Here is a 17,850-nt window from a genome sequence, read left to right as displayed (position 1 = left end):
AAGTTGGGAGTCGAGTGGGTGCTGGCATGGGAAGCCAGACGCCATCGTTTCCAGGTTCCCATGGCCCAGCAGAGCGGGTAGGGCTAGAAGGATGGACCCTTGAAGAGTGGGAGTAGGTTTTCAGTTTCGGGGATGGGCCTGGGAGAACACTGGCCTGGGGAGGGCAAGTGGGGGAGACTCACCCTTCCCTATTGGAAGCGCCACTTCTCTCCCACTGGGGACCCCATGGAATCTTTTTGCTTCACAGCCCTAGGGCAATGTAAAGACACTCCTGGCCTAGAGTATGGGTCTGGCATCGAAGATTGAGGCTCAGGGCAAAGGAGGACAGCTTTGCCGTGAGGGTGTGACAGCTCCCTGAGTGCTGAGTGACATCCCACTTCACACAAGCACCAGGCCTCCCTCAGTGCATCTCTTCCCTCTGCCGGGATTTGGGGAGCTGCTTCCTGATGGCACTCAGGAGAAGAATGAGGTGCAAACAAGTCACCTGAAGAGGGAGCAGGACAACAGCTGAAAGGACTGTCACCCCAAAAAACTCCTCAGTCCCGTATTTATTAGATACAAGATAACAACCAACAAAGGAGGAGGTTATACATTAGTCATGGGTCTTGTAGGCCAACCAGAAGGAATGGGAGTCCTACATCGATCATAGTCTTGTAGGTAAACAGAGTAGGGTGTGCCTGGCCCAGCAGCATGAAATTTATAGTTGAGCAAGAGCACAGAAAGGGATTATTCTAACAGAAGGCTTTAATGAGGCCGGGGAGATAATGGAAAAGGGAAACAGGCAATGTTCCACCCTGAGCGACCAGGGCATCCCCAGCTGCTGGGCTCCAAGGACGTGTATCCTCCTCTCCACCGGAGGCCTGCTGCTAGTACAGGTTTTCTCAAGGTCATCCTCAAGCATGCTGCGTGACCAGTACCATTTCTCATTTATTTATTAAAATATTATTATTTTAATAAATTTAATTGTTATTATTAAAATATTATTTATTAAAATATCACCACTTGGTGATATTTTAAGCAGTCTATCATTCTGAGGGACGGTTACATTTCCTCCTTTTTGTTAATGCAGAAGCAGCAAAATCCGTTTGCAAGTTGTCGTACCGTTAGTCATCAGAAAGATTTCCGTGAGCATCTGAGGACTAAGCATAAAATGATTATAGCAATAAAAAGTGTCATCATTCCACCTATAATGCCAAGACCAGTGTTTTGATCCAAGCGAAGGAGTTTACCTCAGACAGAATATCATTAATCCTTTACGTGGAACTCACTCTTGGAACTGATTGTAAGAATACTGAGGAATGCCCTGAATAGTATCTTGAAGCTGTTTAATATCCACAGTGAAATTACCACCATGATGACTGGTAATATGGGTCTGGGATGTATCACATAGCACAGCATGGCCTGGGACTTGAGCATAAGTAGAAGTACTTGACTGGACATTTAGACATGAGGAATGTGGCAAGTCACTGGGTTTCAGTGATATTTCTGTATCCATCATATATTCTCTACTCAATTTTAGTTAATGTCTAAATCTGCACTCTCATTCTATCAGTCCTTTTTTTTTTTTCCCTTGAGATTTGTTTAGATTGAGATCCACTGTTTCTTGGTCAAATAAATCATTTGAATTTTTTGTTTAATCATCAGTTAAAAGGGATTTTAACACTCCCTGGTGCAGGTCTCCTGTCTTCCTAAGAAAAATTTCAAAACACCCATCTGCCATATTAAATTGTTGATTTTATGTGAATTGCAACTCAGATTTCCTAATTTACATGAGAATTGGTTGAAAAGCATTTTTTCATTTCATTTTTCTTTCAGTTTTTCATTTCATTTCATTTTTCATTTGCAAGTGGTCTGCTCTTTTGTTCATCCACTTGTTGTTCTGCTCTATTTATCCCAGGATGTGCCTCTTAGCAGCCCACTTGGCAATAATAAGGGCTTCTCGTGGCCCTGGGGGAACATAGCAAACTACCCGAAGCCTCCCTAGGACAGAGCTGTGACAATGTAGATCCACGATCTGGACAACAGAGTGGTGTTTCCATTCACTGGGGCGGGACCTGCGGATCTGTGTGGTCTAAATTTGTTTAGGTCAGAAAGGGCATCTAACTGGGATCCTCATTTCCTAAAGAAAGGAAGGAGTTAAATCAATGGAACTAAGTCAGGAGGAGGAATTGAATGTGTATTAGTTGGCATTCTCCAGAGAAACAACTGACTGTTTATACCTACATCTCCATGTAATCTCTCTCTAGAGAGGGATTTATTAGAAACTGGCTCACACGGTTATGGCCCAGGCAGGAGAAGACCAATGTCCCAGCTCAAAGTCAGAGGGTTAGAAAGAGGGGCGTCTCCCTTACTCAGCCTTTTTGTTCTGGCTCAACCAGTTGGATGAGGCCCAGCAGCATTGGGGTGGCAATCTGTTTTACTGAGTAACCGATTCAAGTGTTAGTCTCATCCAGAAACACTCTCATAGGACCAGAGCAAAGTTTCATCCAATTGGGTACCTTGTGGCCCAGCGAAGCCAACACAAAAAATGAACCATCACAGCATATTCCACAAGAGTGAATGAAGCTTCTGGGTCACGGGGAAATGATACCAAATGAGGTCACAGAGGAAGAAAAGAGAGATTCCCATCTAGGAGGCTGTGCAAGTGCATTTGAGGACCTTTTAAGCGCTTTGAAATTTCATGGAGAGTTTTCTCCACATTTTCCATGTTCTAATCCTTGTGGCATTGTTGAGAGTACCTTCAAATCTGGCTCCTAGTTAATTAATTCCTCTGTATCTGCTTAGCCCTCTAGCTGAGTTTGTAATTTTAGTTATTTCATTAGTCAATTCTGGAAGTTTCGCCTGGGTTCCTTTCAAATGTCTGGACATTTTTGGTAATCTTTCATCTTGATGTCAATACATTCTTTTGAAAATATACAGAGCCTGTAATTTGCAGTATGTGGTCTTTGCAAGCTTTTCTTCTCCTTCTCCCACCCCTCCCCTCCCCTCCCCTCCCTGCCCCCAGTCCCCTCCTCCTCCCCCACCTTCTTCTTTGGTTCACATTCTGCACTGTTGTCCCTCCCCTCCCTGCCCCCAGTCCCCTCCTCCTCCCCCACTTTCTTCTTTGGTTCACATTCTGCACTGTTGTATGGGTTCTGATTATTTCCTCAAAAGTTTTTCAATAGGAATATATTAATGCCTGGCTTTAAAGCATATTCCTGTAGAGTATACGTATTCCTCTCGGTACCTCCAATGGGAGTAGATGTAGTAAACTCACATTTTGGCTTAGATTTCTCAGTCCACACAGGCAATGTGAATTTCAGGCTATGAAAATTAATAAAGGGAATTTGTAAATAAAATGAATGGAAATCAATATTTAAAGGCTTAAGTGTTCATGTTAAAAATAACCATGTTTTGGGAGAGGAGTGGTTTCCCAGTGCATTTAAGGGGATGACCTTAAGCATCCCATCTTGCAACCTGGAGATCTTGTCTACTGGAAAAGAGCTCCAGAAAAAAATCTCTTCAAGCTCTTTGGAAAGGCCCATATCAGGTCTTGCTAACCAACCCTGTGCTGCCAAACTCCAGGGAAGAGGCTCTTGGAGTCACGTGGCACATTTGAGGAAATCTCCAGATTCTGTGGGACCTGCACACCATGCGGTGACCTAGAAGTTCAGATTTCCCAACATGAAGTGGATGGCACCTCAAGAGATAGCTTTGCCACGATGCCTGGGTGAGACCCATGTACCTTTTCTCACACTTGCTTCCTGTCTCCTTCACGGAAAGACAGTGCTCCATCCCACACTTACCAGACCCTTGCAGAAGGAGGCAGCATTATTGTTGTTGTTGTTAGGATTTTTCAGACACAGCCTCCTCATAATGCCATGACAAATCAAACTTTTCCCTTTTTTTTTTGCTGGAGGGCAGAAGTTCCTGAATCCACAAATGTCTTTCTTTCATCGGAACCACTAACAGACTCCGGATTCTTAGCCACATTCACGGTCTCCGCATTTGCGCACTTACAGGCTGTATTATTGGATAACACTGGCTTCTAAACAGTTCTTTGGGATAATACAATTCTAATGCAGCTGTGACATCTTGCTGTTTTGCAGATAGTTGTCCACCTGTTGTGTCGTGTCTATACCTGCGCTGCATCTTCCCGAGGGCACTCGGTTGATTCTCTGACGGGCTGCTTGCAGGGCCCACTACTCTGTTTTCATGGCTGTTTGAAGCAGGGGCTCCAGGAGGCATGCATGGCTCTGTCTGGGTTGGCCTCCACAGGGAGAACTGTTCTCTCCTAAGTCACAATAAGTGCCAAGGACTGTTTTCAGTTGGCTACTTTCTGACCTAGGGTCCTGATTTAGAACCACAATACAACTTGGAAGTTTCATGTGAATTTTTATTTTTCTTAAAGATTTTATTTATGTATTTATTTAAGAGAGGGAGAGAGAGCATATGCAGCGGGAGCAGCAGGCAGAGGGAGAGGGAGAAGCAGACTCTCCTGCTGAGCAGGGGACCCGATGTGGAACTCTGTCTGATCCTGGGACCCCACGATCATGACCTGAGCCGAAGGCACATGCTTACCTGACTGAGCCACCCAGGGGTCCTGGATTTATTTATTTGAGAGAGACTGCGTGTGTGAGCTCTTGAATAGAGGAAGGTACAGAGGGTAAGGGAGAGGGAGAGAGAATCCTGAGGTAAAGAAACATCACCCACGACAGAACGGGAACTACTTACTGACAGCAGGACAGTGAGTCGGGGGGCATCTCCATCCCCTGCATTTGGCAGAGAATCAAGTCAAAGGCAGGCAGAGGAGCAGGAAAGCTTCTGGGTGGTGAAAGGGGAAGGTCCGATGACAGGTTGTTGGGGTGGGGGAGCAGGACGGGAGCTGACAGAACAGGACTGTTCTATGTCATAGACCATATTCGAGGAGCATATCTGTTTCCCTCGTGGTCTCAAGTACGGGGGTGTGTGTGCTAAGTTGGGAGCAAGAACAAGAAAAGCTATCTGGGGCCGATCGCTGCAGAGATGTGGCTTGGCTTTCCAGGAGGGCCTCTGCAGAGCTTGTGGGTCCAGCCCTGCCTGGTTTCTTGGCAGATTTAGAATGTTCTGTAGACTGGAATCCCTCTCCTAAGCTGTCTTCAGACAACTGAACACCTTCTATGGATAGAGAAACTATATGCCATAACAACTATGATTAGTACTATACATAATAATTACAATAATGATCAATAATAATTATAATCACCTACATATCATTCAATGTATAAACATTAATATGTATGAAATTATATAATCGATATATCATGCTTATAGTATGTATGTAATTATACATATTTATAAGAATTATGATAACATAAGTGATAAACTACATTAAAACATAATAAAGTAATACATTAACAAAGTATTAAATAATAAAAATTTTATGATAAAAACGATTGACTCACTGGGAGCCAGAGATGCTCCTTTTCCTTACTGTGAGCTGCTCCCAATGCTTTAGACTGCCAGGTGTCTGATCTCCAGATAACTGAGTGTTTCTGTACAGGGATTATCAGTGTTTTAGAGCACTTTGAGCAAGGGACCACCACCTGCATGACCAGACTATGATCTGCTTTGTGTGGGCCCCACAAACTCTGGCAAGGCCCTTCTGCTGTCAAAGGTCTTCAGTGAAAGCCCTGAGAATTTGATCTCAACTTGGAAAATTGTGTGATGAAAAATAAATGCACAGAGGCATGAAGGACAAAACAGATTTTAGTATTTAAAAGCACTGTTATTCTAGAATGCCATCTTGAGGGGTGCCTGGCTGGCTCAGTGGGTATAGCATGTGCCTCTTGATCTGGGAGTCATGAGTTCAAGCCCCACATTGGGCATAGAGATTACTTAAAAACATGCCATCTTGAACGTAAAAGAGCTTGAAGAGGCTGATAATATCTGGAAATACTCCCAAGGATCTCAAGGGATCTGGAAATGCTAGAAAAGGACTGCAGCTCAGCTCTTCAGCACCCACTGTATCCTTTTTACTTTTGCACGTCATCAAGACAAGCCATCTGCTCACTCAGTACAAGAGACCAAAAGCTACTTTGAATCTGAAACACTTGCATGTGGAAAACGCTAGATCCTCATCCTTACTTGCTGGATGACTTGCATGTCCTGCAAGACAGCTTCTCTCAGCTGATGAATTCGTTAGAAGGAAAAGACAGGTGCCAGGCTGTGAGAAGATGAAATCTGATCAACACAATCATTTCCCAAAGGCCTTGAACCTATCGTGTTCTTTTCTCTTTGCTATTTTATTTTGGCATCAAGACTATAATAGCTCCAGTATTCCTCGAGTTATCTCAGACTCTCCTTTCCAGACAAGTGAATATTCTGTAACTCGGGAGAACGATCATTGGCATTCATATCACGCACACACAACTGAGAGAGAATGGATTCTCTATTTACCATTGGATTGTCTGTTCATCCTCAAAGCCTGCCTCCTCCTCCTGTTCTGTCTCCTCTATATTCTGTGTGAACGTGGATGGAATTCATAGCTCAGGGAACTCAATCCCTTGTGAAGAACTCAGCCTGGTTCTGTGTGCAGAGTGTTGGGTCACAGGTACTTTCTCCAAGATCTTTATCAGTTCCAAGATCTGGGGATTTTATTTGTGTGTGTGTGTGTGTGTGTGTGTGTGGTGTTTGTTTGTTTGTTTGTTGTATACTGGCCTTATATGTTGGGGAAAAAATAAGTACCCAAAACTTCAGATACTCTCTTTAACAGAAAGGAGTAACCTGCCATAGTAAAATTAACCTAAAAATTTAAAAACAACACGTATGTTTCTTTGATGACATCTGAAGCCTCATTCCACTCTTAGGAGCAAAGACATTGTTTTAGTTTTGGAGAGGAATTAGATGAAATTTAGGCACAGTGCAGGCATCACTAATTACTATTCTATCATTTTCAAATATTTTTAATGGAAGATTACTGTGTAAAATCAAGATACACCATAACATAGTTATATTCTCCTAAAAGTCTTAAGTGTTTGAAAAAAAGAAAGCAATTTTCAGGTAATAGATACAAAATTTTAAAACCAGCCAAAGAAGTATAGTTTATAACGCTAAATGCAAACTGACATGGATTTCACAAGATAACAAAGCCAGAATCATCTGTATATTCATCCATTAACTGCTCATGTGTCTTGATGAGCTCGCCAGCCTGCACCAGCCGTAAAGATACAACCTCAGCCACAGACAGAGCCTTGGAAAATTTGTCCACGGGACTCTAGGCCAGGGATATCCGTCAGGTGAAGGATGGGCTCTCCCAGGCACCTCCCGGCCCACACTGGGCTGGTTCTGGGCACCAGAGTGGAGCTGAAAATTTCACCAGGGGCACGCTGCCTGGACTCTTCTCAGCCAGTGTGAGCGCTGCCGGTCTCATGAGTACGATTCAGAAATATCCGTGGACAAAAACCCATCCTTCCTTTGTGGTCCTCAGTCCATTGGACACCCTTTGTGGATAGAGAAACTATTCAAAAAATGTAACAGTGGGGCACCTGGGTGGCCCGGTCTGTTGAGCATCAGCCTCCTACTCAGGTCATGATCCCAGGGTCCTGGGACTGAGTCCCGAGTTGGGCTCCCTGCTCAGCGGGAAGTCTGCTTCTCCTTCCCACCACTCATGTTCTCTCTCTCTAATACATAAATAAAATATTAAATAATAATTATAATAATAATTAATAGGTCAACTAATCTTCAACAAAGCAGGAAAGATTATCCAATGGAAAGAAAGATAGTCTCTCTGACAAATGGTATTGGAAAAATTGGACAGCCACATGCAGAAGAATGAAACTGGACCATTTCCTTTCAGCAGACACAAAAATGACTCAAAATGGATGAAAGCCCTAAATGGGAGACAGGAATCCATCCCAATCCTGGAGCAGAACACAGGCAGCAACCTCGGTGACCTCGACTGCAGCAACTTCTTTCTAGACACGTCTCCAAAGGCAGGGAAGGAAAGGCAAACCTGAACCACTGGGACTTCATCCAGATAAAAAAGCTTTTGCACAACAAAGGAAACCACTGGGACAGAATGGGAGAAGGTATGTGCAAATGAAAAATCAGATAAAGGGCTAGTATCCAAAATTTATAAAGAACATGTCAAACTCAACACCCAAAGAACAAATAATCCAATCAAAAAATGGGCAGAAGACAGGAACAAACATTTTGCCCAATATGACATCCAGATGGCCAACAGATGTATGAAAAGAAAAATACTACACATCACTCAGGATCAGGGAAATACAAATCAAAACCACAATGAGATGACCACCTCACACCAGTAAGAAGGGCTACAGTGAGCCAGTCAGGAAAGGACAGATGTCGGAGAGGATGGGGAGAAAGGGGAGTCCTCCTCCACTGTCAGCTGGAGTGCAAGCTGGAGCAGCCGCTCTGGAAAACCATATGGAGGTTCCTCAGAAAGTTGAAAATAGAGCTACCATTTATATTTTAGTCTAGAAACAATTTTGCCTTGATTTGAACTCCCACCATTTTTTTGAAAAGACTTTTCTTTCCTTGATGAAAATTACCCTATGCTGTGAATTTATTTATTCAATCAGTAATCTGTTTCATTGATCTGCGTCTTTCTGTAAGTCGGGGCACCACTTTCTGATTTCTGGAATCTTCACAAGTCTTCAAATCAGGATATTTAAATTCTCTACATTTGTTTTTTTCTTTTTTTTAATTGCTTTCACTATTTTAGGTCATTTGAATTTCTGTATAAATTTAGGAATAAACTTGCCAATTTCTGTACAAACCTGTTGCTGTTTTTCACTGTGATTGCCTTGAATCTGCCTATTAATTTGTAGACAAGTGACAACCAATCCGTACTGAGGCTTGCCGACCCGCCTATCATCTCTGTGTAAAAATATTCTGTTGATTTCGGGAGAGGTCTTGTACTTAGTCCATTACATTTAGTCTAAAATGTGTAACATTGTGTGATGCTAATATAAATGAAATTATATCTTGTTTTCTGATTGTTTATGGGTTGAATACTCATTTATTTCACCCTTGTGACCTTACTCAACTTTCTTATTTGTTCCAGCAGGTCTCTGCAAATCACTTACATACACTGTATAACTAGGTTTGGCATCCGCAAGTACAGATATTTATTTCAGATATATCTGCCTTTCGTATGTAAACAAAACAAAACATTATCTTCAAGTACATGGTGCCCTGAGGATTTAACAAAGGTTAACTAGTCAGAAGCTCACGAACTCCAGAGCATGATTTTCTAATTAAGAAATGGTCAGGATGCCCTAATAAGATACTACTTCCTCCTTTAAAAGTGACAGCCGGTCCCAGGACATAAAATCTTCTCTTATCTGTATATCGCCTTTCTAACTTTTTTCCAAGTTAGCACCTTTTTCTGGAGCAATTTTACTTTTCTTGTTTTCAGCTAGAATATGTTACCGTTATGGCAGCGGCACTGATCTTCCCTAAGGCAGAGCACCCTCCCTGGTCCCCAGGCACTGAGCAGCGGGTGAGGAGAAACGCTGCCAAGTTCCCATACTCGCCTGCATGTCCGCACAAGTGCCACTATGTACTGGTGGACAACGCATCCATGGAATCAGGAACACCCAAATGCTACTAAGAATTGTTGGATGGGAATTATGGGAACTTGTTTTCTTTTTCCTTCCTTCCTTCTTTCCTTCCTTCTTTCCTCCTTTCCTTTCCTCCCCCTTCCTTCCTTCCTTTCTCTCTCTCTCTCTCTCTCTTTTCCTTCCTTCCTTCCTACCTTCCTCCTCCCCTTTGCATCTCCTTCCTTCCTTTCTGGTTCTTTCTCTCTCTCTCTCTTTTCCTTCCTTCCTTCCTTCCTTCCTTCCTTCCTTCCTTCCTTCCTCTCTCTCTTTCTCTTTCTTTCCCCTCCCTTCCTTCCTTCCTACCTTCTGCTCCCTCTTTGTTTCTCCTTTCGTTCTTCCTGGTTCTTTCTCTCTCTCTCTCTTTTCCTTCCTTCCTTCCTTCCTCTCTCTCTTTCTCTTTCTTTCCCCTCCCTTCCTTCCTTCCTACCTTCTGCTCCCTCTTTGTTTCTCCTTTGGTTCTTCCTGGTTCTTTCTCTCTCTCTCTCTTTTCCTTCCTTCCTTCCTTCCTTTCTCCCTCCCACCTTCTCTTCCCTCCCTCTTCTTTCCCTCCTTCCTTCCTTCCTTTTCCCCCCATCCCATGTCCTTCAAACTAGCCATAATGAAGAATGCACTATTTTTAAACCATGAAATCAAAACTTTGTTTATAAGAAGAAGCTTATGAGAAAGTTTACAGTTGTTGATTTTCAAGGATAGTTATTTTATAAAGCCGAGAAATGCAAGGCTTTGGAGGTTCCTTTTTGAACTGCACTTTTAAAAAAGAGAAAACCTCTACTTTTCAGTTATGCTACTTGGTACCATTGTATCTCTCTTTTATTATCCAATTAGAACCATCTTTATAGTCATCAAGAGTTCATCAGCAGAAACCTTAGATTATTTATGCTGAAGGGTTTTCAAGCAATAAGTAAATTAATGTGTATGATTTGGAGGTTTGTTTGCATATAAAATTTCTGGCAGAGTTTTTATTAATATTAAACTGAAATGAAGAAAAATCATATCCCATGCCATTTCATTAGTAATGCTCTCTGATTTAAATTTTACCTGAATATTTTTTGGCATCTGAGTGGCTTGTATGGTTAGGTGTCTGCCTTCAGCTCAGGTCATGATCCCAGGGTCCTGGGATTGAACGCTGAGTCAGGCTTCTAGCTCAGTGGGGAACCTGATTCTCCCTCTCCCTTTGCCTGCTACTCAGTCTGCTTGTGCACTCTCTCTCTCTGTCAAATAAATAAATAAAACTTCTTAAAAATTAAAAAGAAAATAAAAATAAATTATATCTAAATATTTAATATCTTTGTATTATTATACTTCATATATTATTTTTATATAATTATTATACTGTTTATATTATTAATATTTAGTGTTATATTTATTTACATATGTGAGATAAGCAAAATCTATGCAATTTTTATTTTAAACATGACAATAGAAACTTGTAATAAAATTTCTACCTTGAATTCCTAGCTTGCATACATGTTATTTGGTCTAAGAAATTAAATACTTTCATGGATTCCCAAAAGTCAATTCATTGCAAACATTAATTTTAAAAGATAGAATACCTTTTGCGTTGTATCTTATCATATAAAAACCTTCTAATAGTTTTCATGTTTAGAATTACATTGATGAAGATCGGTTTATTTGGGATATGAGAGAGGTAGAATGGCTTCCTGGAACTCATGAAAATATACATGACTTCTTTACAGAAGAACTGTACTTCTCTCCCATGCGTAGACTAATGGTTTCTTTTGTTCCTTTCACTTGGTTGTAAGTCCTTTAAAATCTGATTCATTAAACCCTTCTTCTGTTTGGGTAACACTTTTAAGGAGGCACACTGCTGGTTTCAGATGGTTTGCACATCATCCTGTCCAACTGGGCATGAGTAGAAGCAGGCAGTAAAGGGTAAATCTGGCTTCATGGCAGGGAGTTTAAGTAAGACACCTCTGGGTTTTTAGCTCACTGCCGGTGTAAGTCAACCACTTGACCTAAATGCCACCAAACTAGAGTTCAGTAACTGTTGTTGCATCTAGGTGCCAAAATCAACACTTAGAGAACCACCAATGAAATTGTGGTCTGGACACACCGAGGTGATGATGATGTATGATCCGATGGTAAAATGAACTAGAAATGTTTGTTTTAAGAAATGAATGCCTTAAAGGGGGATTAGCAGCTGCCTTTAAATGTTCAGTGTCAAAATGTGAAACTAGTTCAAACGGCAGACCTGAGATGGACCTACAAAACCCACATAAATAATGGACTAAGTCTCATGCAGTGGGTTCTCTCCCTGGGTACCCCACGGGCCACTGTGAAGGTAGTGTCGCAGTTCTCTCTTAGCCGTGGTGGCTGATCTGATTTTCCTCTTTTGCCTAGATGGGCATGACCTCACTCTACCAGGGAAGAGATTGAGGCACCTGCTGGCCTGGAACCTACTGGGATGAAAACCAGGCTAAAGCATCCAAGAGTCTGTAAGTCTTACTTTTGTTTTTCTTTTATTTTTAAATTTTAATTCCCATATAACTGAAAGACAGTATTACATCAGTTTCAGGTGTATAATACAGTGATTCAGTACTTCCGTAATCAACCAGGGCTCATCCGGCCGGGCGCACTCCTTCATCCCCATCCTTATTTCCCCCACCCCCTCGCCTTTTGGAACCATGGGTCTGTTCAGTCATGTAACTTTCAGAGGACATTATGAGGAAGCATGAATTCACTGCCCCTCTGGAAAATACAAAGATTATTTATTTATTTATGATGTACTTACAATTTATCCTATCATTACAAAAATACATGACACGGAACACCAAGTCTCATTTTTTTAATTGTCAGTCATCAGGGTTTCCTCGAAAATAAAAAGCAGTGACACAAAGTGAATCATACCTTTAAAAATGCCATTCAAGTAATAACCCAAAGAAGAGATTGTGTTGAGTTTTTAATGACTAGAAGTGAGGTTCAGGACAGCCTTTAGCAGCTCACAGAACTCTTCCTCTTTCCTCTTTGAGGTAGAGTTGGTTGACTGTAGATTGGTGCTGGTGGTAGGCACAATGTTCAAGAAGAAAAAAATACTTAAAATGTTAAAGACCACCATTATGATTATAATTTTATAATCATATATAATCATAATGATTATAAATTTATTAATTTAGGATCATGCAGGGACAGATCGTGGATCAGGATTTACAAAATTGATTCAGTTCCATGAGTGAAGACCTCAGTCCTTTGTGATTTCTCTTTTCCCATTCTACTTCCTTCCACTCCTTATTTTCTATTTCTTTTAAGCAATGGTCACAATTCTCACACAGGTATATTTATTCCCAGGGGATTAAGTAAGAACGAAGGTGCTTCGTACATATTCTCTACATAAATATAACATCCTCAGTAGGTTTCTCAAACTATTTCAAGAAAATACTATTTTCTTGATTTTGTCCAAATTATGTGACAGTGACTTCAGCAGGACACTGGAATAGGAAGCCTTCAACTGATTCTCCTTACCTCCCTTCCCCCCACACACTGGGGTTTAGCAGCAACACACACAAACCAGTTCTCTTTGTGAGAAATCCAGGATCTAGTTGAAACACCCCGCATCCTGGGCAAGTGTGAGCACCCATCACCACCACCGACCATGCTATAGGGAACTGAGAAAGGAACTTCAGTGCCCAGCTAAGCCCTGAGGAGTCACAGAGGAGCACTGACTTAGTGCTGCAGATTTTCTAGCTTTTTCCCAAGAGAAGCTTCTGTCTTGCCTGCCTGGAGAGCTGTGCAGGCTGCCATACCCTCATTCCCGCAAGGGACTGTCCAGAGCCAGGTGATGGTTTGAACTAGCATGCAAGTGTAGGGGAGGAAAGCTTTTCCCTTCTTCTCCTCTATGTTTCCTTGGCTGGCATAATAATTAAATTAGCATAACGGATTAACAGGAAAAAATCACATTTAATTTCATGCGGACAAGAGTTCATAGAAATATGAGACTCAAGGAAGTAACCAAAAGAGGCAGCTTTCATGTGTTTTAGACAAGGAGACAATAAATTTGTAGAGAATTGACAAGACAAAGGGGTTTAGGCTTGGGGTAGTAAATTAATGAAGAAGGAACAAGATTTGTTTGCACAGCCTTCTCAGCCCTAAATTCCCTATCTCTGGTGATAAGGATGTCTCTCTTCCTCCTGGTACAAGAGGGTACCTTTCCCGTAGGGAATTTGTTTTCTGCTTTCAGAAGGACAAAAGAAGCCAGAGTGTTCTTCTTGTACTTAACCACTTTAGTTCAAAATCATCAAAATAAGGAGCGCCTGGGTGGCTCAGTCAGTTAAATTCTGCTTTCAGCTCAGGTCATGATCTTAGGGTCCTGGGATGGAGCCCCAAGTCAGGCTGCCTGCTCCGCGGGGGAGTCTGCTTCTCCCTCTACCTCTGCCTGCCATTCTGCTGGCTTGTGCTCTCTCTGTCTCTCTGTCAAATAAATTAATAAACAAATTACTCAATTAATTAATTAAATTAATTTATTAATTAAATCATTTTAATTTTTAAAATTAAATTAATTAAACTCAATTAATTAATTAAATCTTTAAAAAAAACAAAAAACTCCAAACAATCGTATACAAAGTGGCATATTTTGGGGTGGCACATTGTCCCCCCCCCCTTTGCAGACAGTTCCCACACTCTGGTCCCCATCTCGGCGCACGGTGAGAAGGAGATGAACCCCAGCCCCCAGCATCTTCTTGAGGAGGGAAAGATTGTACCACACGCCCAGTGTCCCAGCTTTTCTGGGGTTGCCCAAAAGGCTAGCTTCTGTCTGAGTGCTAGCAGGACTGAGCCCCAGCATACTCCAGCTGCCCGCAGGTCAGTGGCAAGGGCAGCTGTCACACTGAGCACACAGCTGGTCTCCACAGCGCCTCCTCCTGGTTCAGCGAAGAGTAAACAGGTGAAAAATCCCACACCTGTGCTTAGTCCTAGAGGGGAATTCCTTAGACAGGGGTCCCAACAATCCAGCTATAAGGGGGCTCCAGAGGATCTAGTTCTAGGCACTAACAGAAGCCAGCAGAGTGCAGACACCTGGATACCTGTCGAAGGAAGTCCTGCCGTCTGTATCAGTATGGGTGAACCCGCAGGGTTCAGTGAAATAAGTCAGTGACCAAAAGACAAACACCGCACGATTCCACTTATATGAGGTATCAACAACAGCCAAGCGCATAGAAACTAAGGGTAGAATTGGTTGCCAGGGGCTGAGAAGAGGAAAGAGGAGTTGCTCTCCAATGGGCAGAGTCTCAGTTATGTCAGAAGAATAAATTCCAGGTCCCTGGCGTGCAGCATCCTGCTCACAGTTCACAGTTATCTACTGTACACTTAAAACCTGCTACAGGTTCTTACCACAATGAAACAAAATAGAATAAAACAACTGATGAATCCCTGAACTTCACCTCTGAAACTAATAATACTATATGTTAAATTCATTGAGTTTAAATAAAAATGAATTAAAAAGCACTAAAAAAGAGTAAGATAAAAGAAAATGAAAAAAAAATAGTATAAATAAGTAAAATAAACCAAACTCTGGGTGCCTGGGTGGCTCAAGCATCTGCCTTCGGTCATGATCCCATGGTCCTGGGATCCAGCCCAGCATCACTCTCCCTGCTCAGTGGGGAGCCTGCGTCCCCTTCTCCCACTTGCCCTGCTTGTGTTCCCTCTCTTGCTGTCTCTCTCTCTGTCCAATAGATAAATAAAAATCTTTAAAAAACTTTTAAAATTTTTTAAAAAATTTTAAAAACTCAAGAAACTGATACTAGGCTAATAAGTGTCAAACTGGCAATTTGATTCATTTGTTCAAATGTAAAAAGTAAATTATAATGTAAATCATTTTCAGTTAGTAAAATTGTTCATCATATGGGGTCTTTTCCCCAGTGTCCTTAGTAACAACATTAATCTCTGTGACTGAGCCTGGGTGGAAATTATACCGAATGTATCATCGCCTAAACGGAGAATATTGCAAAACCAGCACTGCTTCACTTTGCTATATATATACACACATACATATATATGCATGTATATAGATATATATTGCTAATTAAACTGGGAATGTACTCTTAGGAACAGCTGTCTTGTGAAGTATAAGGCTATTCAGGTATTTTCTGTAGCTTTTGTAGAGTGAACAGTCTAAGGATTGTGAAATAAGAAAAAGTTCAGGTTCGATCTGATACTTTCGGACTTCAATCTCAGCCTGTGATCCATCCTAGCTTTGAGGACATTATTTAGAGTCTATTTTTTCTCAGTTTACTTACTCAGATGACCAGAATATATCTCTACATGTATTTGGTTTTCTCCCAGGGTTCCTGGCTCACAGCTCCCCAGAACTTGGGAATTCTCTGAGAGGTAAGAGCAATGGGAGCTCCTCTTGTTCTAATATTTGTCTCTTTGTCCCCAGTTCCTGAAATCCTTCAGGGCCCTAAAGGTGATTGTCTCGGTAATCATAACAAGCCCCCTCCCACGACAGTGGGGGGGAAGGGGGAGGGAGGACGCCTGTATCAATGAGGTGATACTGGAAAATACCAAGGATGGACGCTTGGTCAGGTCAACAAACAGGTGGGTAGAAGAGAGAAGGGTGGAACCGATTCCTGGGAAAGGGAGAGTGAGTGCAGCAGAATCGGTTAGCAATGGCCGGTGGTTTCATCTATCATGCCTATGTAATGAAGTGTCCATAAATGTCCAAATAGAATGGGGTTCAGAAAGCTTCCAGGTCGAGAAGCCAGGACCCTTCCATGTGCTACTGTACCAGGTCAAAAACTCCACGGGGAGAGAAGCTCCTTTGTTGGGGCCTCATCCTTCCTTCTTCTGCGTGTGGCTGTTGATTCCCATCTTTTAATATCCTTTGTGATGAACTAGTAATCTGTGCAAGCCACTCTAGCAAATTAGTTGAACCTAAGGAAGGGTTGTGCGAATTTCTGGTTTATAGCCCATCAGTCAGAGTACAGGTGATCACGTGAGAGTGTACTGGCACCTGAAGTGGAGGCAGGCTTGTGGGAATGAGCCCTTGACCTGTGGAATCTGATTCTGTCTCCACATAGTGTCAGAATTGAGGTGAAGTCTCAGACACCTGAACTGCTTGTTGGTGTGGGGTAGCCTCCACACACACACTGTAATTGTGTCCTGGAACCCAAAGGACCAAAGGTTTCAGCTGCCTGCTTTCACTGCTCTGATTCCAACTCTCGTACACTAGACTTACTCCCTTTGTGAAATAATAGGTTTAGAGCTGGTTATGTGCTCAGAACCATTTATTTTTCCTTTTTTAATGTCTTTTTATTTTTCCTTCATGCCTTAAGCCTGTCCACATCATCCTCTGTTCATATCCGTCAGCGTTCTCCTCCAGATTGAGCCGTCAGACTGGGTGATGCTGCTGCAGCATCTTCGGCTCCCTCCCTCCCTCCCTCCCTCCCTGTCTTGTCTTCTTCTACCAAAGATGTCTTCTTCTACCAAAGATGTCATGGAGAAACACCAGTCTCAGTGGAATCTAACTCCAAGTCTCCTCCCACCTACATAAGAGCTTTTCAAGAGAGACTTTTTCTTGCATACTCTACCACTAAAACTTTAAAGTTGTCAACCTCCACTGAGGACTGAAAAGTTACCAGGTCATCCTATGGTTCCTTAATCACCTCTCCCTTTATTCTATATAGCGGCAAATAAAAACTCTCCATTCTCCTGAAAACTCTGACCCTCACCCCTTCCCACCAATCTCAAAGATGTCATAAATAGAAAACAGTATTGACATATTTTATTTATTTTTTAAAAGATTTTATTTATTTATTTGACCGACAGAGATCACAAGTAGGCAGAGAGGCAGGTAGAGAGAGAGGAGGAAGCAGGCTCCCTACTGAGCAGAGAGCCTGATGTGGGGCATGATCCCAGGACCCTGAGATCATGACCTGAGCCGAAGGCAGAGGCTTTAACCCACTGAGCCACCCAGGCAGCCCAGTATTGACATATTTTAAAGTCTTCCAACTTCCTGCTTAGGAGTCTATATTTATTTTTTAAAGACTTGTTTATTTATTTATTGTGGGGCAGGAGTGTAGGGACAGAGAGAGAAAGAATCTCAAGCAGACTTCCCACTGAGCTTGGGAGCCTGACATGGGGTTCGATCCCAAAACCCTGCCTCTCTGCCTACTTGTGATATCTGTCAAATAAATGAATAAAATCTTTAAAAAATAATTATAGGAAACTAGTATGTCCCCTGGGTCTTCGTAGGATAAGTTGTATATAATATGATGAAAATTAGCTTCAGGAACATCCTTATAATAAACAT

General features: G+C 42.1%; 1 pseudogene; it reads left to right on the top strand.

Annotated features, from left to right (window-relative positions):
- Positions 1-3,663: 3,663 nt before the first annotated feature.
- Positions 3,664-6,198, top strand: LOC123929381 (annotated as a pseudogene).
- Positions 6,199-17,850: the final 11,652 nt, after the last annotated feature.

The sequence above is a fragment of the Meles meles genome, chromosome 18 (genome assembly GCF_922984935.1).
Source record: "Meles meles chromosome 18, mMelMel3.1 paternal haplotype, whole genome shotgun sequence".
In the NCBI taxonomy this organism is placed as follows: Eukaryota; Metazoa; Chordata; class Mammalia; order Carnivora; family Mustelidae; genus Meles; species Meles meles.
The sequence above is the reverse complement of the archived record's forward strand: the minus strand, read 5'-3'. Positions and strand labels throughout refer to the sequence as shown.